This window comes from Antechinus flavipes, chromosome 5 (assembly GCF_016432865.1).
Source record: "Antechinus flavipes isolate AdamAnt ecotype Samford, QLD, Australia chromosome 5, AdamAnt_v2, whole genome shotgun sequence".
Lineage (NCBI taxonomy): Eukaryota > Metazoa > Chordata > Mammalia > Dasyuromorphia > Dasyuridae > Antechinus > Antechinus flavipes.
The window spans coordinates 110977929-111002710 of NC_067402.1; positions in this window are offsets into that span (position 1 = coordinate 110977929).

The following is a 24782-nucleotide window of genomic DNA, read 5'->3' on the forward strand; positions in this document are numbered from 1 at the left end:
AAGAGGTGAACTAAAAGTCTTTAAGTTATTTAAACTTCAAACTTCGCTAAGGCTTTTTTGGGATACCCTATCTGTAAAACAAATGGAAGTAATTCCTGAAGACAGACTCTTAGCAGCAGAGAGGACAGGGAAAGACTTCTTGCAGAACTCAGGATTTAAAGACTTAAAGGAAACCAGAGAAGCTAGTAAAAGTAGGGAAGGAGGGAGAGCCAGTGAAATGCAGAGTCAGGAGATGAGTTTTGTTGTTTGAAGAACAGCAAGAAGAACAGTGCTGTCAGATTGTAGGGTATGATGAGGGCAGTAGTACTGGAAACGTAGGAAGGGCCAGAGTGTGAAGGGCTTCAGAAGCTAAACAGAGGGTTTATATTTGATCCTAGAGATATTAGGGAATCATGGAGTTTAGGGTCACTTTGGCTTCTGAGCAGCGAGCATAGATTGAAGTAGGGAAACATGAGGCACCGAGGTCAACTAGTAGGTGATTGCAATTGTCCAGGTAAGAGGTGATGAAGATCTGGACCAGGGGAGTAACTATGTAAGTGGATAGAAGGGAGCATACTCATGGTACTTTTACTAATGGAACCTAAGACTCTATTTCCTTTTCCTTTTCCTTCTTCTTTCCCTCCCTCTTTTCCTCCTTCCCTCCCTCCCTGAGTTTTCTGGAATCATGGTTGGTCTTTGAGTTCATCAGAGTTCTTAAGACTTACAAAGTTGATAATTTTGTTATTGCATAAGTTTTTCTCCTGATTCTGCTTTCTTTGTCAGTTCATACAATTTTTTTCTCCAAATTTATCTGAAATTACCACCTTTATCTTTTTTTTTAAATATATGTATATATTTGTAGATACATATATAATAAAACTAAATTCAAAATAAGAAAAATCAAAATAGAAAAAGAAAGAAAAAGAAAAAAAACCATTGTCATGTACACAACAGAATGTCAGGAAGGATTCAAAATATGTAACAATAAATTTCCATTTCAAGAAAGCATATATAATAATAAAAGACATTATATTTATGACTGTCCATTTTTTTGCTTCCTTGTAGGTTATTCTTTCATTTTGCTATGACTTTTTATTTTATTACTTTTTTCCCTATTTTATCTCCTCCTTCCCCCAAGCAGGTTACAGTTAAACAGTAATATATTTATATACATATATATTCCCATCCTCACAATACATATATCTATATATACATACAAACATCTACATGTATATATAAATATATACACTCATATATCTGTATGTGTATACACATACACACAAACACATATGTCTATATAGGCATGTATGTAGATATGCATCTAAAATAACACCGATATGGCTGACATAAGGCACATTTCTCTCTTGATTTTTAAAATTTGACTTTGAGATCACTGATTAGTAGTTCTACTTTTTTTCTAAGTTATACTCCTGATCTTTTTTATTGTGTTTGTGTGTATTGCTTATTTTCTATTCCTCTAATTCGTCTACTTTAGTTCTACTCCTTAACTTGCCTTATAATTACTTAATCTCCCCCCACCCAAGGATCCTTCCTTTATCTTCTCATCCCACTCTTTTCCTCCCTTTTTTATCCCATTCCTATTAATTGATGTACCTTATCCCACCCCACTAATCTACATACCTTTCTGTGCCCCACATTATCCTATTCTCTTCCCTCTTATTTCTTTATAAATTTTGGAGGGTGCTATACCCTTCATCGAATATATATTATATATTTCCCCTTCCATTTAACCCATTCCCATTCCTTATGTGAGTATATCTTCATAACTACCAGCCTTCCTACTCTATTTAATGCCTCCATGTTGTTCTTTCTCTGTACCTCATTCATACAGCATAGTTACTATTTTTACCTCTTCCAAAACATTTTTGCTTTTTTAGAGTGGTACTCAGCTCTGCCCCAATTTTTATTTTGAACTACCCAATTACTGGCATCAATCTTAGCCATAGGGTTTATTTACATTTCCATGTATAAAACATAAACAGTTTCTCCTTGTTGAATCCCTTAAAATCACTCTTTGATGTTGGCTCTTTTATATTAAATTTTCAATTGAGTTCAGATTTGATTAAGAAAAAATCCTGAAAATCTGAGAGTTCAATATTATGCTTAGTTTTGCTGGATGTGATATTTTTAGCCAGAGGCCTTGTTCTCTTGATTGTTGACATATTACAGGACCTGTGGTCTTTTATGGTAGCTACTGATAAATCCTGCACAATTCTAATTGTAGCTCCAGCCTATTTGATTTGGGTTTTGTTGTTGTTTGTTTCTTGTAAGATTTTCTCTTTGATCTGAGGATTTCAAAATTTAACAATAATATTCCTATGTGTTTTCTTTATAGGATCTCTTTGAGCTGCTAATTGGTGGATTTTTTCTATTTCTTCTTTCCCTTTGTATTCTATCACTGCAGAACAATTTTCTGTGATTATTTTTTGCATTATTGTGTCAAAGTTCTTTTTTTTTTTTTTTTTAGTCACAGCTTTCAGGCAATCCACTTATTCTTACATTTTCTTTTCTTGATCTCTTCTCCAGATCTGTTGATGTTTCACATTCTTTTCTATTTTTCAATTTTTCAATTTTGTTTGTTAATTCTTGGTCTCTTTTAGTTTCATTGGTTTCCTTTTGCCCAATTTAAAGGATCATTTTCTTATTTAAGACTGTGAATTTCCTTTTCTAGTTGGTGAATTTTCTTTTCTTAATCTTGTGTTTCTTGGAAGCTCTCATTTATTTATTTATTTTTAGTTTTTCTTCAGTGTCTCTCATTTTATTTTTAAAGACGTTTTTGAATTCTTATACAAATTATTTCTGGGCAGGAAATTTAATGTTATTCTTTGGGGTAGAAGAGGATTTTTTAAAAATTCAATGTCCTCCTTTGAAGATTAAATCGAGTCTTCACTATTCAAATAGTATGTTTGCCTGGTTGGGTTCTTTCTCCTTTTTTAAAAAAGAGAGAATTTACTAGTATAACCACTTCTAATCCTGGGATGGGGGTGGAGTGCCTCTGGCTTCACCTCAGCTCTCCCTTCTGATCTGGAACCCCAAACCAAACCAAAAGCTCCACTCTCCTGTAAATCCCTACAGCCAGCAGTGTCCCTGCCACACTGCCTCTGCTCTGACCCAGGCATACTGGCTCCTCACTCAGGACCCCATCTCACCAATGCATCTGGGCCTGACATTTCTTATCAGACTTAAGTCCCTCAATCTTCCCAGACTCAGACCTCCCTGTGATGTTTAAGAGGCAAAAGTTCCTATGATTTGGGCTGAAGCCAATCTGTGAATACAGCTGGGCTCATTTGTCCCAGCTTGCTCTTTTGGTGGAGGTAACCTGGAGGTGTTCACACTTCACATTGGTTAAAGCTCAATTCTTGTATCTTTTGCTCTTCTAGGATTATCCCAGAGACCTATGTTCTCCCCCAAGTCTTATTTATTGTGCCAGGAGACACAATTTTGTTTTGTTTGTGGGGGAAATCTGGAGAGCTTAGAATTTTCTGACTTACTACTCCATCTTCCCCAAATTCTCTCCCCATTATCATTTCTTACAGCACAATAATATTTCATTATATTTATATATCATAACTTGGTCAGCCATTTCCTGATTGATAACCATCCCTTCTCTTTCTAATTCTTTGCCACCACAAAAAGAGCTGCTATAAATATAAATATATTCATGCTATAAATATATGCATTTCCTTCCTTTTCTTTCTTTTCCTTGCCTCCTTAGCTTCTTTGGAGCAACATAATAGTGGGCACTGGCAGATCAAAGGGTATACCACATTTAATAGATTTTTTTGGAGGATAGTTCTGAATTGCTTTCTAGAATTGGCTGGACCATTTCACAGCCTCACCAACAGTGCATTAACATATCTATTTCCCCTGCAGCCCTAAGGCATTTGTCATTGGCCTTTTTAAAAAATCAATTTTGCCAATCTGATGGGTATGGGGTGCTGCCTCAGAGTTGTTTTAATTTGCATTTTTCTAATTATAATTGATTTAAAACATTTTCCATGTGGTTATTGATCATTTGGATTTCTTCTTCTGAAAACTTTCTGTTCATAATCTTTGACCATTCATCAGCTGAGGAATGGTAGAGAGCATTTTCTTCACTACAATCCTGTGAAATAAGAGTGCAGATATTCTCCCTATTTTGTATATGAGAAAGACAGGTTCATTTTTAAATAGTTTGCCTGGGAGCACATAGCTGTTAAGTAAAGGATCTGGTTTTAGAGCTCAGATTCCTCCATCATGCTTTTTCAGAAAACCTATTCGGTTCTGACCTGGGTGTATTCACCTTTCCTTAAGTAGCCTAATGGCTCTGGTTAGTAGAGGTTCATCACAGTAGTATTAATTTTAGTGTGAATACTCACTTGGTTTTGGTCCTACTGTGAACTCTCCAGTTTTAGATTTTCCAGAATCAGAATTCATCATGCCCTTCCTAGAGTCACCATTAGAAAGATGTCTTCATGGAACTATGCTCCTGAAATCACCCCATGTTACCACTAAATTTGTGTCCCAAAGAAATCAAAGAAAGAGGAAAAGACCTATATGTGTAAAAATATTCACCACCACTCTTTTTTGTAGTGGTAAAGAACTGGAAAATAAGGTCATTGAATTGATCAGAGTTCTAAATCTTTCAAAGTTGTTTTTCTTTATAATGTTGTTGTCATTGAATAAATTGTTCTCCCAATAGGTGGGAGTCTTTTTAGTTTATTTATTAAGAAAAACCCTGAAAGACTTTAGAACTCTGATCAATGCAGTGACCAACCATGACTCTAGAGGACATGATGAAGCATACAATCTACTCCTGAGACAGAGAGATGATGGGCTCAAGATGCAAAATGAGACTTTTTTTTTTTTTTTTTTTTTTTGCACATGGCCAATATAAGAATTTATTTTGTTTGGCTATGGGTATTTGTTATGTGAGAGTTTTCACTTTCTTTTAAAAATATATTCCAATGGGAGAGGTCAAGTAGGATAGAGAGAAAAATAAATATTTGTCAATACAAATATAAGATAAAATAACAGATTGAAAAAAATAGGAGTTTTCCTTGCAAAATGGATACTTTCTCCCTTTTTACAAAGATGGAGTTCTTTCAAAGAGGACTAAGATAATAGGACTACTTTTTGTCAGCAGTGAAATAAAATCCGATGAATATTGTTACCTAAAATATATTTTTGCCTGAAAAGCTTTTTAATCTATATCTTTTAACCTAAACTTAGCCATATTCCACTATTTCTCAGAGAAAATTCTGGATGTGGAAAAATGGAGTCATAAAGATGTGATTTTTGGAGCCACTTGAAAGTTGTCCATATAACTCTAGAGTTGAACTGGGGCCATGGGTTACATAGAAATGGAAAGGATTTTTAAATCCTTTAAAATCCATTGTTTTGAAATCTCATTTTACAGATGAGGAAACTAGGGCCAAGGAAAGAAAAATAATAACTAAAGTCACCTGTGCAGGAAGCACGGGAGCACAGATTAATAACCAAGCTGGTGACTTGAAATTCAATCCCTTTTTTGCAGTATTATGGTATGAGAATGAGGCACGGGGTGGAGGGAGGATTCTGCTCTCATTTTCCTGGTCGTAATGGGATACCACCCTTCTTAAGTGTTTGCATAGGGGAGTAAATAGAGCATTCTTCCTTAGTCATTTCAGTCAGAGGTAAATGGAAGCTCTTGGAGACACAGTCAGGCAAAACCTTAGGCACTTTTGGTCATGTTGATCCTCAGGGAGACCTACAACCTCTCAGTTTCCTGAGAACAATTTCCACTGAGTGACTTTTGCCCTTCCTCATGGTAATCACAGTCCCTGATGGCAGGAAGCCAGCACAGAAGAGCCCCCATATATACAAATTATTTTTGATGGTTTCAATGGAGTTTGTACTGTCCCAGACAAAATGAAATATGAAGATTGGGCAATGGAGGATGACTTACACTGACACATGGAAAGCAATGATTGAATACAATGCATGAGGTGCATTCAATACCTATTGAAGGATAAAGATGAGGTTATAAGACCACTGTGTTATCTCTCCTCAGGCTTTCTGAGGCTCTCTGTCTCTGGTGTCACATTATGAGATTGCTGATTCTTCTTCCTCCTGTCTTTCTCTAATATACAGTTCTAAGTCTGATGCTTCCCAAAGAATATGAATCCCCTTAGAAATCTCTGGTCACCTTATGACAGTGTTAGACTGTTTACTTCGCTTAAGTGATAAAGGGACTACAGAAAAGAAAGGATGCTGGAACATAGAAGATGTTTAGGATGTAGCCCTAGATTGAGAGCCACTGGATCTAGGGTCAACTTCTGACTCTTCCCCAGCTGAGCTGTGTGATGTCAGGCTAAGCATTTATTCTCACTGAATTTCCACTTTTTCATCTGCAAAAAATTGATCTTAACCTTTAGGCCCTCCCCCTTTACTACCAGAAACAGCCTAGTGCTCAAAGAACTAGCTTTTGAGCCGAGAAGAACTGGGGTTACCCCTGCCTCTTGTACCTACTGATTGAGTGACCCTCTGCAAACCACTTAACAAACGTCTTAGTGCTCTGGGCAACTCTCCAATTACAAATTTCAGAGAAGGTGCTCACCTGCCAAGGAAGAAAGAATTTTCTTATTTGGGAATCAGTTCCCTATATCAGCAACATCATAGTCCCTATCTTCATCCCTATTATACCGAATTAAGAAATTGATGGAGAAAATTATAATTCAGATTAAACTGAAAAGTGTGCCATGAAGTATTTTTTCAGGCAAGCCTTTAAACATTTACCAGTATGCCCCTGGCTATGAGACACTTAAAAAAATAATTTTTCTCCAATTAGTGACGTATAATAACATTGTAAAGAGAGAACTACAGATGCCGAAAGGGTTTCTAAATTGGAGTCTGGTTCTTTTCAGCTACCTTTTAAAAATATATTACAATTCAGTCAAGTTTCTGTTATTTTGATGTTTTCATTTTAAAAGTAAAGCATTTTAATTCAAACTTGTATTATTTATTTTTATTAAAAAAAAAAAACCCTTCTGCTTGCAAAATACCAAAGGCTTTAATTTAAACAAAATTAATCATAGAAATGCTTTACTGAGATGGACTCTTTTTTTTTTTTCTTTTTGGCCTTTCCTTCTCAGTTACAATCCAGGCATGAACCCTGGCTCCCAATTTGGGAGCCTTTGCGTGTTAAAAATGGAGAAGCCCTTTACCTAATGAAGAACTGTTAATAGGTGTTGTTTTTCCTAAATTATCATATTAAGCACAGACAATTAACAAGCGTATCCTTGATGCCGCAGGATACCGACAAACTCACTGGAACGGATCTCATTGTCCATAAATTATCGTCATGCTGTAAGCCAGCTGTTTAATTACTCTCTGGGCTTGAGATCTGGGTTGGGGCTTTCTGTGATGCTGGTTGCCAGTGAAAATAAAGGCAGCAACATTTCAGATCTTCTTGTCTTCTTCAGCAGCAAGCTGCTGCTGCTGCAGACATAGCACCGCAAATTAGATTAGAGCTGGAACCGGGGTCAAGAAGACCAGGATCCATATCTACCTTTAATACAGGCTAGCTCTGGGATTTGGGGCAAGTTGCCTACACTTAGTTTCCTCTGTAAAATCAAGATAACAATGTTTGTAGTTTCTAGTACCTAGCTCAAATGAGATCATGGATATAAAGTGACTACTTAAAGGTCAACTGTTAATGCTAGTTTGATACAAAAATATTATGCTCCAGGCATAGTACTAAGCCTTGTTCAAAGGGTTTCCATTATAACGGGGGAAGACAAGACATCAAAAGGTGGTGAAAAGATATCAAGTGAAAGGGGCCAGCTTGGTGGAGGGATATTCCAGGGTGAGAAGGAGCCGACCTGAATGGTGGTGGCAAATACCTGAGAATCAAAACCACAGGCAGGGAATAGGATCTTGTCATTAACTCTGCCCCTTTTATAGGAGGCTTTCCCTGATGGCCCTCCATCACCTGTCCAACTGCTAGCACTTTTCCTTCTAAGGTCACCTTTCATCCACTCCATGCAACTTGGATGGACCTGTTTGTAGCTGTGTCGTTTTATGGAACTGCTTTTCCCATTCTTCAGTCCCCCCATGCTTAGCACAGAGCCTAATAAATGATTTTTATCTGCTTGATACAAACTTAATATGATGTAAAACCGATTAGGTTTTGTTTCAAATCCTAGCTCTGGCACTTACTACTAAGTGGCCTTTAGCAAATCAAAAGAGGTTACTTTCTGAGTTTGTAAAATAGGGATGGTAATATTTGTACTACCACTTCATTTGGTGGTGGTAGGAAAAGTCCTTGGAAGGCTTAAGAGCGCTCCTTTAATAGGATATGTTATTTTTATTATCCAACTTCAGGACAGAAATGGCTGTCCCACAGCGGAAGATTACCCATGGGTTGCTGGCTTTGCCACTGATTGTTAGTTTCCAAAAGCAGCACAGAAGTGTTAGACACAGAGGTAGAGACCCTTTGTGTCCCCACAAGAGAGGCCCCATTTGACTGCTATGCTTTGTGGAACAAAGGAGGGAAACATCTGAAATGAAATATATTCTCTCACCTTCAGAAGTTTGAAAAAGACTTTTCTCTGAAAGCTTACAAGAGCTGGATCTCATTTCATCTTTTCTTTAACAATTGTCTCCCTTCTTTTATGTGCTGTTTATCCTTTTTCCTTGGAGGTCATTTGTCCTATTGAAACTCAGAGGACAGAGGAGAGAAGATGAATGACCAAAAAAAAGGGGGGGGGCAGGATAGACATCTACACATTATACCAGGTTGATCTTGACCTCCAAGTCTTCTGGATTGTGATTCTTTGCCTCCAATGCCAAGATGACTCAGCTTAGACATTGCACCTAATGTTCACAAAGCAAAGGAATAAGGAAAAGAAAAAGGTGGTGGAGAAGTGCTGCAAATAGGGAAGTACAGAGAATGTAGTCCCTGTAACTGACCGCACCATCTCATGGAGACCTTTTAGAAGGAAATAAAATTGCAGAGTCCACATTATTGGAGAGAACCATGGGCTGTCTGATTGGTGGACTGTTCAAACACAGCAAGTCTGAAAATAAGCATCTTAGGTGATGGGCACTTTCTAGCATTCTTCACTCTTCATATACTAAGGAGTAGATTCCACCCTATTTTCTTCTATTTTCTCAATCTTCCAGTCAACCTCATGCTCCATTAAGTCTCTAGCACTTAAGCTGGCTGGCCATCTCCCACTTTTATTTTAAAAATTAAATTCTAATTGATATAAGTAAGTAGCGTGGTTAAGAAAATCCTGTCCTGACACAGTTCATTCTCTTATTTTTCTCTCTCTGTTGCCTGTAACCCAATAGGAGGCATTTGAAACTGAACATCTAAATATTATTTCTTACCTCTCCACCCCTTAATGAAACCTCCCCACACGATCAGTATAAATACAGGATTTTGACTTCACATTAGAGAGCATGTTATGTATCTCTCCTATTAAATGATGGTTGTGACATTATTGACTCAAACAAATTCTGGCCTCAAGCATTCCTACTGGATAATTCTGGGCAAGTTACTTAATCTCTGTCTGCCTCAATTTCCTGAACTATAAAATGGGGCTAATAACAGCACCTACCTTTCAGGGTGAGTGCTTAATAAACCCTTACTCCTTTTCCTTCTTTTCCCCATAGGAAGATTAATAACAGGATATACAATAAATGGTTTAAAAGGGAATTGAACAAAGGGTGACCAAAAAAGGCAGGAAGAAATGAATGATTTTCTCTGAAAGGAACCTCTGCACAAAGACCAATCAGGAATACTGTCAAGGAACTATAAGGGAGAATAACATTAACTCTTTACTCTTGTGAACCATAGAAGAACAGGAATTGGGGAGATATTTTTGTCTTCTAAACAGAGTTCCTCTGATTTTTTAGATAGCCTTAGGTAGTCCTTAGATTAGGCCATTAATAAGCTTTTGGAGCCATTTTTAAAACAATATTTTATTCTCCTCCCCCTACTTACATGAAAAGACTTTTTTTTAAACATTCATTTAAAAAATTTGAATTCCAAATTTTCTTTCTCCATCCCTTGCCTTCCTCTTGCTGAGACAGTAAGCAAATTGATATAGGTTATATATATATGTTCATGGGATGTAGGGTGTGTTCAGGAAAAACTAGCATCTCTGGTCTGGTGGCTGTTAAAGTCCTTTTGGGGATTGCTTTCCACTGTTGGTGTGGTGTTCACCTGATCCACCTAACATTTACCTGTGACTCTAAGAATCTGTAGCATGCTCAGTGCCCATACCTTAGTAAACTGTTTCAGCAGATGATCAAACCATGTCTCAAACCCATTGGTGGGTAAGGGAGGTGTCTACCTCAAGAAGGTGAAGTCTTCCCTTGGTTGAAAGGGTGGATGAAAACAGTTTGTTCCAGTGGCTATGGAAGCAGGTGTTGTGGAGTGCTTAGAGCTTGGTTAGACATAGAAGAAACCAAGATTATCTACTGCATCTTGAACTGTCACCAGTCATCTTGGACTGGACAGTGATGATTCTGGAAGAGAGAATAAGGCTAATTTCATGCAATTCTGCCTCACTTAAATTTACTTTATGCATGAATCAAAAGATATCACATATAATTTTACTATTTCTATTTATCTCAAAATCCTGTGGTGAGGGGAGAGTGATGAAGCAGCAGGTGAGGATACTCTGGGAGCTGTAGTCACAACCCTGCACACAGGTGGCCCAGGGAACTGTGAAGCTGATGTAGGTTTTGCAATCAAAACTAATCTAGTGAACAAGCTTGTATGTCTTCCAAAAGGAGTGAAAAAATGGCAGGCTCATGACATTGCGATTGCCACTTGTAGGAAAACACCATGTCACTATTATCAGTACTTCTGCTCCCACCATGATGAACCCTGATGAAATCAAAGAAAAATTTTTTGAAGATCTGGAGACACTTATTATCAATGTGCCAAAAGAGTACAAGCTTATCATTTTGGGTGACTTTAATGCTACATAGGCTCAAACTACAAACATGATAGGGAGTCCTTGGGAAGAATGGAGTTGGAAACAGCAACAGCAATAATCACTTATTATTGAGGACTTGTACTTCTCATGATCTTCTCAATACTGTATTTCATCTTTTTTTTTAAAATAATAGTTTTTTATTTTCAAAATACATGCAAAGATAGTTTTCAACATTCATCCTTGCAAAACCTTGTATTCCAAAATTTTCTCCTTCCCTTTCCCCCACCTCCTACCCTAGACAGCAAGTAATCCAACTGGGTTACACATGTGCAGTTCTTCTATACATATTTCCACATTTATCATGTTGCACAAGAAAAATCAGATCAAAAAGGGGAAAAAATGAGAAAGAAAACAAAATGCAAGCAAACAACAACAAAAAAGGTGAAAAATACTATTGTGATACACATTCAATTCCCATGGCCCTCTTTTTGGATGCAGATGGCTTCTCCATCACAAATCTATTGGAATTGGGCTGAATCACCTCATTGTTGAAAAGAGTCAGGTCCATCAGAACTGATCATCACATAATCTTGTTGCTATGTACAATGTTCTCTTGGTTCTTCAACAGAAGCTTCTCTGAAGGGGAATCGCTTCTTGCTAGCTTGAAGGGAAAGTTGAATTAATACATAGTTGGCAATGGTGAGCAGAAAAGGAATGGGCAGCTTTCAAAGATTTGGTGTCCAGCACTGCATTTTCTCATCTGCGTCAGAACATTCACAAGTATCAAGACTGGTTTGATAAAAATAAGGGGAAAATTCAGAAGCTGCTAAGTGAAAAATAAGAACTCAATAGAATAAATTAGCAGGATAGTTCATCTCTCTCAGAAGGCAGCACTTAATTCCATCAAAAGTAAAATACTAGTAAAACTGAAAGAGATGCAGAATTCTTGGCTGATGAAAATCAATTTATGCTGATAATCCAAAGTGCTTTTATGATGTTCTGAAGGCTATATATGGGCCAAAGACCTATGTTGCTTTTCAGCTACTCAGGGCTGATGGAACATCATTGATTAGTGATAAGTACACGATCCTGAAGAGATGTGCTGAACGCTTCTATAGTGTTCTCAACAGATTGTCATTAATCAATGCTGAAGCCATTGACCATTTATTTCAGGTTGAAGTCGATCCCTTCCCAGCTGAAGTTCCCACAGAAGAGATTTTGAATGTTATCAGCCTACTTTTTTGTAACAAAGCACCTGGTGCTGATTATATTCTAGCTGAGATTTACAAAGTGGGGAGTCCATTGTGCATACAAAAGCTGACTGAAATTTTCCAAGTTATATGACAAGAGGAGGTTATTCCCCCAGGAGTTCAAAGAAGCCTCTGTCTTCCATCTCTATAAAGGTAAAGGAAATAGATTGTCTTATAACAATTACAGAGAATGTGGGGGTCTCTCTCTCTTTCTTAGTCATGGCTGGTGGGATTCTTGCTAGAATAGTCTCATCCTTTACCTGAAGATGGTCATCTACCTGAACGTCATTGTGTCTTCATAAAGGTCTGAGGAACAGTCAATAAGATGTTTGCTGCTTGCTAACTCCAGGAACACAAAATATGTAAATCTGACCAAGGCCTTTGATTGTGCCAGTCATGAGAATTTAGGGAAAATTAGATCAAAATTTGGTTTAACCAGAGAAGTTCATCAGTATAGGACATTAGTTTCCTGATGGCATGCTTGCCCTGGGTAATGGTCTTGAGCTTTCTCAGTCACCAATGGAGTGAAACAAGGCTGTGTGAGTGCTCCCATATTTATTAGCACCATGTTTTCCATCAAGTTGTCAAATGTCTTCCATGGCATCAAGATCAGCGACTGCACTGATGTAAATTCTTCAGCTTGAAAAGATCACAAGCCAAGGCTGAAGTGAACGAATGTTGTCCATGATTTTTTTTTTTTTTTTTTTTTTGGTTTGCAGATTACTGTGTACTTAGCCTCTGAAGCTGAGCTGCAGCAAAGTCTGGGCCAGGTCTCTGCTACTTGTGCTAATTTTGGCCTGACAACGCCAAGAAAACACAGGTGCTCCATCAGCCAGCACCACATCATCCATATGTGCCAGTTACAGCAAATGGAGAAGTTCTGAATTCGTGGAGAAGTTCGCTTATCTTGGCAGTATATTTTCCAGGGATATTTACATTAATAATGAAGCTGACACACACATTGCCAGAGGGATTTTTGGGAGGTTTGGGAGGTTCTGAAGGTAGTAGGCTGATTATCAAACTGAAGGTCAGGAAGACCTGAGTTCAAATATGGCCTTAGACACTTGGGAGCTGTGTGACTCTGGGCAAGTCACTTAACAAACCCTGTTTGCCTGAGTTTTTCCATCTATAAAAATGAGCTAGAAAAGGAAATGGAAAACCAGACTAGTATCTTTGCCAAGACAACTCCAAATGGGGTCATGACGAGTCAGACCTGACTGAAAATAACTAAGCAACAACAGGGAACTTACATTCTATTGGATGGATTAAGGTTGGAACAATTTGTTCCTTCTGAAAAGCCCTTTTTAGCTCTGGGTCCGTGTCTCTTCGAGTTCTGTAAATGAAGAGATATAGGAAACTAGGGATCAGCAGGAAACTGCAGCCCATCCCAAGAGTAGCCTTCAAGCTAAGAATTATATTTATAAATACATAGATATGACTATATTTTAATAATAAAAGCTTTATTTAAAAATATTAAAAAAAAAAACCATTTATAGTAGTCTTACAGAAATAGGTAAGAATTTGGGCTTTGGCCAGGGGCACCTTAGGTGATCTCTAAGTTCCTTCACATCTCTAGTTCTCTAATTCCGTATTCTAAGGTTTCTTCCATCTCTGACATTCAAAGGTGCCTGCTACTAGATGAACAGTGTGGTTCCTCTTTAGGGTAGTTTATATCCAACAGACAGGCTTTTTTTGGATATAGATAACAGAGAGAAGCAGGGAAATTATAAACAAGTCAGTTAACCTGTATTTGTTTCCCAATAAAGATGTAATTCTTAATTAGAACAGCATATATTAAATTTCTCTCACTTGTAGACCTGCCTCAGGTTGTTTTTATAATTCTTGACCTACTTGGTTCTCTCTGTTCTAAACAACTGTTCATAAGAAAGGAATTGATTACCCACTAATTACTTCTGTTTACTTGGTGACCATTAACTACTTTTAATCTCTCTTCTCCAAAGAAATCCTTGAACTGTTATTCCCTCCTTTCACTCTCCCCTCCTCCCCCATTTCTGAATGTCAGAGTCCATACTTTACTGCAATTCAAGAAAATTTTCCCAGTACCTCTAGGTGAAAGTGATCTTTCCCTATTCAAACTACTTGTAGCCTTTTGACTTCCTTCTTAGTAGAGTTTATCTCACCCTTCTTTGCACCATGATTGTTTGGATATGTTTCCTCTTCTACTTTCTCCTCCCATTTAAGATTACTGAATTTGAAGACGTGGAGGAGAACTCAGCAGCCCTCTAGTCTAATCCCTCCCTGAAAAATAATCCCCTCTATAACAAATAATTGTTTAGCATTAGCTGGAAAATGTTCAAAACGGTGCCCTCAGCTCCTGCCCCCTCCAAGCAGCTCATTCAGCTTTTTTAATTGTTAGAAAGCTTTGCCTGACCTCTATCTACTCCAGTTTGACAGGGACTGTTTTATTTTTGTCTCTGTATGCTCAGTGCCTAGCAGGTGGCCTTCCATAAAGTAGGTTCGTAATGCCATAAGGCTTAAAACTGGAAGCAATACACTGGACCCCATCCCCATCCCATTTGGAGAAAGGAAACTGATGTCCACTGAGATGAAAAGGACTTCTCAATGATCACAGAACAGTAGAGTAACAGATTCAGCTAACTGTCACACAGTGGGTAAAGCTGGGAGACTTGAATTCAAATTCTACTTCAGTTTTTTACTAATTATATGACCTCTAAGTGAATTGCTGTACCTCTCTCAGCCTTTGTTTTGTTATCTGTACAATGAGAATAAAAAATGGCACCCATCTCGCAGAATTGTTGTGGGGGGACAAATGGGATGTAAAGTGTTAGTGCTAAGCAAAATAGGAAGGGTAGCTGCTATTATTATTGAATTGTGAACATTTGGAAACCATCAAACAAAGGAGAACCAGTTTTAAGCAAAGTAATGTGTCTGTTCATATGAATGTATGCCATATATACCCACATGCATATGAACATATATATTTACATACACAAACATATTATATACCTATGTGTGTACAATTACTTGGTTTAGGTTTTCTTTCTACTGTCCCTTGCTCTTGGATACTTCTCAGGACTTTCAGTTCCCTGCAAGGTGTGGAGATGAGGGGAAGGCAGAGAAGGGGCTAGTCTGTATTTTTTTTAATCTGACCAGTGTCTAGTAGAATGTCTCATGTAAGATAAATGCTTCACGTTATTGTTGCTGCTGCTTTTTGTTCCTCAGAGAGCCTTGGAACCACCAAAAGCTCAGCCTGACAGCCTCACCTGCTCAGTACCAGAGCATTTATGGGATTGAGGGTTTTGTGGGTTAAAGATTTTTTTTCTTAAGTGCAGACATTTTACAAGCTCTCAGGGACAGGAGAAAAAAGGCATGAAATCTCAGATTGCTTTTCTTTGTTTGTCTAAGAAATATTAGATTTAAGAAAAAAAAACCTATACGCTTAAGAATTTTGTTGGAGGTGGGAGGCGGGGAGGAGAATCGAAGAAAGCAGTTTGGAATCTAATCGCTCCATTACCTCCATGTAGGTAGGAAAACCCTTTGTGCATTGTCACTCCTCCTCCTCTCCCACTCCTGTCCAGAGCACTGGGAAGATGTGTCCCTGCTTTCCAATGACCACAGTGCTGGGGGTCCCAGCCTTTCTCCCATTCGTGGCTCAGAGAGAAGGGCTCTTTTTGAAGAGAAGAGCCAAGTCTGCTAAGTATGAGCCCCATGGGATCTAAGAGCTCGTCTTTCAGTCAAGCAGTCAGCAAGCGTTTTTGAAGTGCTTACTAAGTGCCTGGCACCCTGTTAGGCACTGGGCATAGAACTAAAAAGCCGAAAACTTGGTGGAGGAGTTCGTGTTCCAATGGCACAGACAACGTGTACACAACTGGTCACACAAGATATAATCGGCATTTATATATAGTATTATACATGTATATATTAAATATATAATATATATACAGAGTTCCATGACATCAGGGAGATGATGATGCAGGTGAGCTGGATTTAAGTGAGGGAGGCTGTGCAAGGTCTCCTACCTCTCTTTCTCCTCCAGAGCCATCTGGATCCTGTGGCCAGGTATAGATCAGGACTGGAGATGGCCAACCGGAGGGGATTCTCAGGAAACAGGACTAAGAGAGGGAGGAAATGTGAGATTTGAACTGAGGCTTGAAGTAAGCGAGGAGAACCAGGAGTCTAGGTGATGATGGAGAGCATTCTAGGCACAAGAGACTGGCAATGAAAAGGCATGGGGTGGGGAGATGGATGCTCTTTTGTATTTTTTTATTATACTTTTTTAAAACTAAGAACCACTTATTTTTTCTTTTTCCCCATCCTTTCCTCCTACTGGGAAAAAAATCAAAACATCCCAAACCTCTCCCACTTTGTAACCAGAGTATCTAGAGTGTAGAGGATATTGAGGGGAATATAATGGAAGAAAACAGAAAAGGTAAGGAGGAACTGGGTTGTGAAGGACTTTAAATGACTTTAAATATTTAATATATTTTTATTTTCCCAGTTACATGTAAAATAATTTTTTTTACATTCGTTTTTAAAACTTCTGAGTTCCAGATTCTCTTCCCCCCCCCCCCCCCCCCCCCCCCCCCCGCCTCAACTCCCATTAAGAAGGCGCGTGTAGGGGGCAGCTACGTGGTGCAGTGGATAGAGCACCAGCCCTGAAGTCAGGAGGACCTGAGTTCCAATCAGAACTCAGACACTTAACACTTCCTAGCTGTGTGACTCTGGGCAAGTCACTTAACCCCAACTGCCTCAGGAAAAATAGAAGGCATGTGTGAAATTATGCAAAACATTTCCATAAAAGTCATTTTTAAATGCATTTTATATTTGGTTCTGGAGATGATAGAAAGCCAGTGGCCATTACTGAAGAGAATTAAGGTTGGAGGAGCATGGTCAGGTCTGCCTTTGAGGAACATTACTCTGGCAGGTGAGGGGAGCTAGATTAGAGTGGATAGAAGCAATTAAGACTGTGCCAGGGTAGTAGCTATATGAGTGGAGAAAAGGGGACCTACATTAGAGGGTCACAGAGAGTGGGGGAATTGTGGGTACCATTAAGACCCTCCATCTTCTACATCCCCACTTCCTGCTGACGTGTCTGGTTTGGAGGGTCTTATACCTCACTCAGCGTTCCCCCACTCTCTGTGACCCTCTACTAGATGAGAGATATTGTGAAGGTGGAAATTAGAAGACTGAAAACAGATTGGTTGGGGGGGGTAAGTATGAGCTGCGGATGTCACTAAGGTTGTAAGCCTGTGTGAGCAGGAGTTTCTCATCAGGAATGGGGAAGTGCAGAAGTGGGAAGGCTTTGAGCAGAAGGATGATGAGTTCTAGTTTGCACATAGTGCATCAGGAATGCTTAAGGGACAGCTAATTAATGTCTAAAAGGTGATGAGATTGAGCTTAGGAAAAGAATTGTGTCTGGGTATATTATTCTGGAAATCATGTACATAAAGATGATAAATTCATGGAAACTATTTAAAAAAATCAAGTGAGGAAACAGAAGGAAAGGAGAAGGGGCACCAGAGGAGGGAATAAGAATTTTATGCCTATCATACACCAGTCTCACCTTTACAAATGTTGTCACTTTTGATCCTCACAACGACCCTGCACAGGTAGGAGCTACTATTATTCCTATTTAAGGAAACTGAGGCACACCCAGTTATGTAATTTTTCCAGGGTCACATCACTAGTACCCATTTGAGGCTGGATTTGTACTCAGGACTGTACTTACTCCAGACCCAGCATTCTAATCACTGTAACAATTAGCTGTCTCTAAATTGAAGTGGGAATTTTTACATCCAAGGTAAGTACCACTCACAGGAGGGATAAGGGACAGAAACAGAGAGACTGGGGACTTCAGATCTGGAGAAGCTGAAGTGGGAGGTGAATTATAAGACAAGACAGAGCAGCAAAGGGAAGGGCTTGCTCACTCCTACCCACCATCTTGTAGCTTCCTATTTTAACTAATTATTCTTTGAAAAAGTTAATAGCTTTTGTTTTTAACATCATCTTCATTTCTAAGTATGTTCCTCCCCCTTCCTTGAAAGAATCAAAAAAGAAAGAAAAATCAGCTCAGTGAATTAGCCAACACATCAATTAACCAATTATTTTTGCTAACTCTAAATTCTATTGTTTTTTTGCTTCTAGCAGAATGCAAATGCCTTCAGCATCCTCCAGATTCAGTGCCCTGGGAGGCTGCACGGGATAGGGGAGAGCACAATCCTATGAAGTGGGGAATTGGGAAGTCTAAGCTATTTAATGTGTCTAATTGTCTCAATATGTAGGAAATCTGGACATGTTCCAAAGGCTACATCAGGCTACCTCCACATCCAAACTGGGCATGCCCGGACAAGTCCAGGTTATAATATATTTTTAAGGGAATGCTTTAAAAGGGAAAAACTTTTAAGACCCACAGAGATGAAACTACAAGTGGGTTTTACAGGACTGATGCTTTGTAAGGCAGAGCCCCTCAGGTTATGTCATATGGATGGTAACCCCATCATTATTCTTGACTTCTCACTTGCACTTCCCCCACATATATATTCAATTGCCAAATTTCTTCTTGACATTTCTTCCTTCACAACATCTAATAATGATATTTAGTATTTTTTTTAGCACGTACTAAGCTCATAACAAATATTTCATTTGATCTTGACAACACTGGAAGATTGGAACTTTATTATACCCATTTTACATTTAAGAAAATTAAGGCAAATAGAGTGGAATGATCAACAAGAGTACACAGCTAGTAAGTGTCTGAGGCTGTATTTGAACTCAGATCTCCCAGAATGTAAGCCCAGCAATCTATCTACATAGGGGCTACCTATCTCCCCTCATCTCTATTCATACAGCCCTCATCACATCTCCCTTAGATTTTTTCACAGCCTTTAATTGCTCTCAGCACCTCCAGTCTCTCCTGACCCCAGTCCATCAGCTGCCAAGTAATTTTCCTTAAGTGCAGATCTGACCCTGTGACTCCCCCATTCAATCGATTCCAGTGACTTCCCATTGACTCCTCTGTAAAGCCCATCAAAACTTGGTCTCAACCTGTTTTCAGCCTCCTTGGACAATCCTTCCCCTCCTCCAATCTCCAATTCAGTCAGATGCGCCTTCCTTCTGACCTCATACAAAACCTTCCACCTTCTCTTTCTGTGCCCCTGCCCTCATCAGCCCTACCTGCCTCGAATCTCCTTCCTTTGTTCTTTTTTCTTTTCCCCAGCTACATGCAAAACATTTTTTTGTTATACATGTATATTTATTTTTTTTTAATATTTCCTTATGAATCATATTAGGAGAGAAAAATCAGAACAAAAGGGAAAAAACACAAGAAAAAAGAGAAAATAAACATAGTTTGTGTTGATTTTCATTTAGTTTCCATAGTTCTCTCTCTGGATGCAGATGGTGTTTTTCATCCAAAATCTATTGGGATTGCCTTGGATCACTGAACTGCTGAGAAGAACCAAATCTATCATAGTTGATAGTCACACAATCTTGCTGTTGCTGTGGTTTTCTGGTTCTGCTAGTTTCATTCAGCATCAGTTCATGTAAATATTTGCAGGACTTTCTAAAATCAGCCTGTACATCATTTGCTATAGAATAATACAATTACATTACTTTCATATACCATGACGTATCCAGCCATTCCCCAATTGATGGGCATATATTTATTTTCCAATTCCTTGCCACCACAAAAAGAGTTGCTACAAACATTTTTGTACCTAGAGTCCTTTGCCCAATTTTATGATTTCTTTGGGATACAGACCCAGTAGTGGTGCTGCTGGATCAAAGACTCCACACAGTTTCATAGCCCTTTGGGCATAGTAACAAATTGCTCTTTGGAGTGGTTGGATCATTTCACAACTCTCCCAACAATGCGTTAGTATCCCCTCCACCATTTATCGTTATCTTTTTCTGTCATCTTAGCCAATCTGAGAAGGGTGAGGTGGTAATATCCTCCTTTTTTCAGTCATATTATAGAATTGTCTATAGAATATTAAAGAATACCCTCCTTGAAAATGTAGCCCCAAGTAGTATCCTCTCTTTATTTTCAAAATTCAATTTTAAGTTCTAAATTCTCTCTTTCCCTCTCCATTATCCACCCATGGAAAGAAGGAAGAAAAATAAAACCACTTATGTGTTGCTATTTAGTTGTTTCAGTTGTGTTGACTCTTCATGATCTCATTTGGGGTTTTCTCAACAAAGATCTTGGAGTAATTTGTCATTCTCTCCTCCCTTCCCTTCCATTCCTTTCCCTTCCCTTTCTCTCTTTTCTCTTCTCTTTTTCTTTTCACTTCCTTCCCCCCTCTCTGCCTTTCTCTCTGTCCCTCTTTCCTCTCTCTGTATATATTCATATTTATCCACTATGTATTTATTCTGTATAATTTTGATTTATATATGTACTTGTCATCTTTCCCCCATTAGAAAATAAATTCCTTTTGAGTAGGAATTGATCAGGTATGTACTATAAGTGTTAAATAATAGAAGAAAATGTACATGTGGTATATTTTTAGTTACCCTTAACATACTTTTTTCCCCCTGAGGCAATTGGGGTTAAATGACTTGCCCAGGGTCACACAGTGAGGAAATGTTAAGTGTCTGAGGTCAGATTTGAACTTAGGTCCTCTTGACTTCAGGATTGGTGCTCTATCTATTGCATCCCTTGGCATGCTTTTAAGTTTGATCTCCATTATTAACATTTTCTCTATACTTTTAAAAGTCTAAACAATCCACAAAATAATAAACAAAGTCTTTATCTGGAGCATTTGCCAATTTTTGAGGCACAAAATGCTAACACTGAAAATATAACAATTGATTCTTGGGGTTAGATCTTACCTACCTCTAGATCTTTCTTTCTTTTTACTTCTATGACTAGAATATATTAGGTACTTAATAAGTGCTTGTAGATTAGTTGATGAATTCCATTAGATTGTAAGCTCCTTAAAGTCACAGACTGTTTGACTTTTTTATATCCCCAGTGCTTAGCAGTTTCCAGCATCTTAGTAGTTGCTTAATACACGTTTGCTGATTGATTTGATTGGTTACCCACTGCTCCTGATCCCAAGACTCACTCTGCACAAACACACAACTAAAAAAGGTAGCCCAGACTGAGTTTGCAAAGGGACAAGGCAATAAGTGTTGCATCTAATATGCTGCCTCGTCCTAGTTCACCCCTTTTGTCATTCTCCTTGTTTAGGTCTCCAATTGCAATTATATTCAGACTAACTATTTTATCCTCTCCTCATCTTAAGTAGTGGTCAGGCACATTCTTTGGAGAAAGGGGAAAGACTTCAGCTTTTTCTACTTGCCTTGGAGAATGGTAATGATACTGATAGTTTGCATTTATATAATTGTAAAGTACTTTGCCTCTGTTTCCTCATTTGTTCCTCATATCAACACAATAAAATGGTGGAGAGGAAAGAGTTCTGGGTGTTCAAATCCCAGGATTGCCAGACTTATTCTTTATATTTTTATGGGTCTGTTTCCTTAGCTATAGAAGTCAAATTAACAAACATTTATTGAGTGCTTACTGTATCCGGGACATTGTGGGAAATTCTGGGGATATAAATATATAAAAGGAAAAGGCAGTCTGTGCTCTCAGGGAGCCTATAGTCTAAAAGAAGAGAAATCAGGCAAACAACTATGTAAAATTGAGATGAACATTAATTAGAGATAATCAACAGATTATCAAATGAATGGATTGGAGTAGATTACCTCAGTGTTCCCTAAATATAGGATGGGTATTGTTATGCCTATTTTATGAGAGACCTTCTGTCATGGTAGATATAGAAATGGCCTTAGATCCCTGGGTTGAGAGCAGGCTATGATTCAGCAAGCTTCTCTTACAGTTATGTATTCAGTCTTTAGTTCCTGACAGTGTAATAAATGGATTTATTGTCTTGCATTTAGTCAGAGGATCTGTGTTCTATCCCTAACCCTACTCTGTCACGTACTGTGTAACCTTGACTCATCCGTTTCTTTGAGGCTGTTTCCTGATGTATAAAATTAAGTTAGTCTTGATTGAGGGTTCTTGACCATTTTTCTCTTTTTGTTTTAAATTCCCTTAGCAGTCCAATGAAGCCTGTTTGAACCCTTTTCAGAATCATGTTTTTAAATGTGTAAAATCAAATACATTGGATCACAGAGGAAACCAGTTATAATGCTAAATTTCAATGTTTAGTCATTTTAATTCTTGTCTGACTCTTCATGACCCCATTTGGAATTTTCTTGGCAAAGATAGTGGAGTGGTTTGCCATTTCCTTCTCCAGCTCATTTTATAGATGAGGAAACTGAGGGAAATAGCCTTTTTTATTTAAAAATTTTTTTTATAATAACTTTTTATTGACAGAATCCATGCCAGGGTAATTTTTTTTACAACATTATCCCTTGCACTCACTTCTGTTCCGATTTTCCTCCTCCCTCTCTCTACCCCCTCCCCTAGATGGCAAGCAGTCCTATATATGTTGGATATGTTGCAGTATATCCTAGATACAATATATGTGTGCAGAACTGAACAGTTCTCTTGTTGCACAGGGAGAACTGGATTCAGAAGGTAAAAATAACCTGGGAAGAAAAACAAAATTGCAAATAGTTCACATTCATTTAAGGGAAATAGTCTTAAGTGACTTGCCCAGTGTTGTACAACCAGTAAGTATCTGAGATCAGATTTGAATTAAGTTCCTCTTAACTCTTGGGGCCAGCATTCTATCCCTGCACCTCTTATCTTTTTTCTTCCCTCCTTCCTTCTCTCCCTCCTTCCTTTTCTCTCTCTGTCTCTGTCTCTCTTTGTCTCTCTGTCTGTCTCCTTCTCTCTGTTTCTGTCTCTCTATCTCTCTCCCTCACTCCTTCTTTCCCCCTCCTCTCTCTCTCTCCTTTGTGGCCTTTACAATAATATCTATTGTTCAAAAAAAGCATTCCATTCTCATATAGTGGGAAAAACCATTTATTATAGCCAATTCCTGGTTATCTTGGTACAAGTGTACAAGTACCTTAGACTTACTCATGACTTACTTTTGTTTTCTATCTACAATATTTTCCTGAAGATTATTTTCTCTTTTCCCTTTGGGGTCTTTTCTGTTTTTCCACCAGAATGTCAATCAACCATGGTTATTATGCTCACATATAGAAAGCCCTTTATGCACAATCTTTAAAAGATGGTTATTTCATTAAATCCCCAAACTTGCTTCAGGAAACTCTTCAGGAAAACATTAGTTACATTTTAGAAATGGAAAAACTGACATTCAAAAAAGAAATGACTTGCTTAAAGTCATAGGGTGAATCACCTGAGGATGAAACATCCAAAATTCCTTTTTAGAGGATGTTGGAACCCTAAAGGCTATTAGGGATCAATCTAATAATCTATTCTACTCCCTTCTCCCTTCCCCCATTTCATTTCAATCTTCAAATTTCTTTTTTTATCATAAACTTTAATAATTCTTCTATTTGACAGGTGAAGAAACAGAGGCTCATAGAGGAGAAGTGATTTTCCAAAGTTACATAGGATGGGACAGAATTACAATTATGGTGTGGAGGGACAGCTGAGTGGTATAGTGGACAAAGCACCACCCTGGAGTCAGAAGGACCTGAGTTCAAATGTGGCCTCAGACACTTGATACGCTTTAGTTGTGTGACTCTGGCACTTAACTCCAATTGCCTTGTCAAAAGAAAAAATAGGATGAGGAAACCAGAGTGCTTTGACATGTATGTATTATATTATTTTATATTATAGTTTTATTTATATTATCACTTCATTTCAAGGGATCCATAAGGGCTATTACCTTGCTAAGTCCATGTTTACAGTACTGCATTAATTTAGTTCTTGACCGAAGGCTAATTGTTGCAATAGAATCTTTGTGTTTGTTGGTAGAGTTAGTCCACAGCTGCCCTGGTAAGAAATCCACCAAGTATAAGATGCCTTGTTTCTGTCTTTGTTAAAAACAGTTCTACTTTATTATTATTTATGTCAATTTCTAGTATGAAATCCTCCTCTTTAAACTACTTTTTGAAGTTGTCAGTTTTACTCACCAGCATCTCATGCCAACTGCAAATTACAGCCTGGTGTACCTCTCAGATTTCACTTTTACTAAAACCATATGGCAGGCACCATATAGCATCTTTGGTCTCCAGGTCCATATTGGATGTTCTATCTTATGCTGGAATTAGTACTAACATATAAAAAACTGGATGTTAGTGGCAGTATGGCAAAATGAAAAGAGCATATGAGTAGGAAGCAAGATACCTTGGTTCTTATATCAGCTTTGTCATGAATTAGCTGTGTGATCTTGAATAAATCACTTTGCCATTCATGTCCTTGGATTTTATTATTTTTTCTATCATAAATGTAACTCATGTTTTACTTCATACCCAAGCAAATTGGCAAAGATGATAGAAGATGGATATTGTCAATGTTGGAGATGTTGTGGGAAGATAGGCACAATTTATCCTGTAGATGAAACTAGATTGTTTGACTATTTTTGAAAGTAATTTGGAATTATGCTAACAAAATGCCTAAAATAGCTATAACTTTTATCCCAGAGATCCTATTGCTTAGTCATCTATTCCAAAGAAAGATTCCGTAGGTACATTAAAATATTCATGGTAGCACTTTTTGTGGCAATAAAAAATGGGAAACAAAATAGGTGCC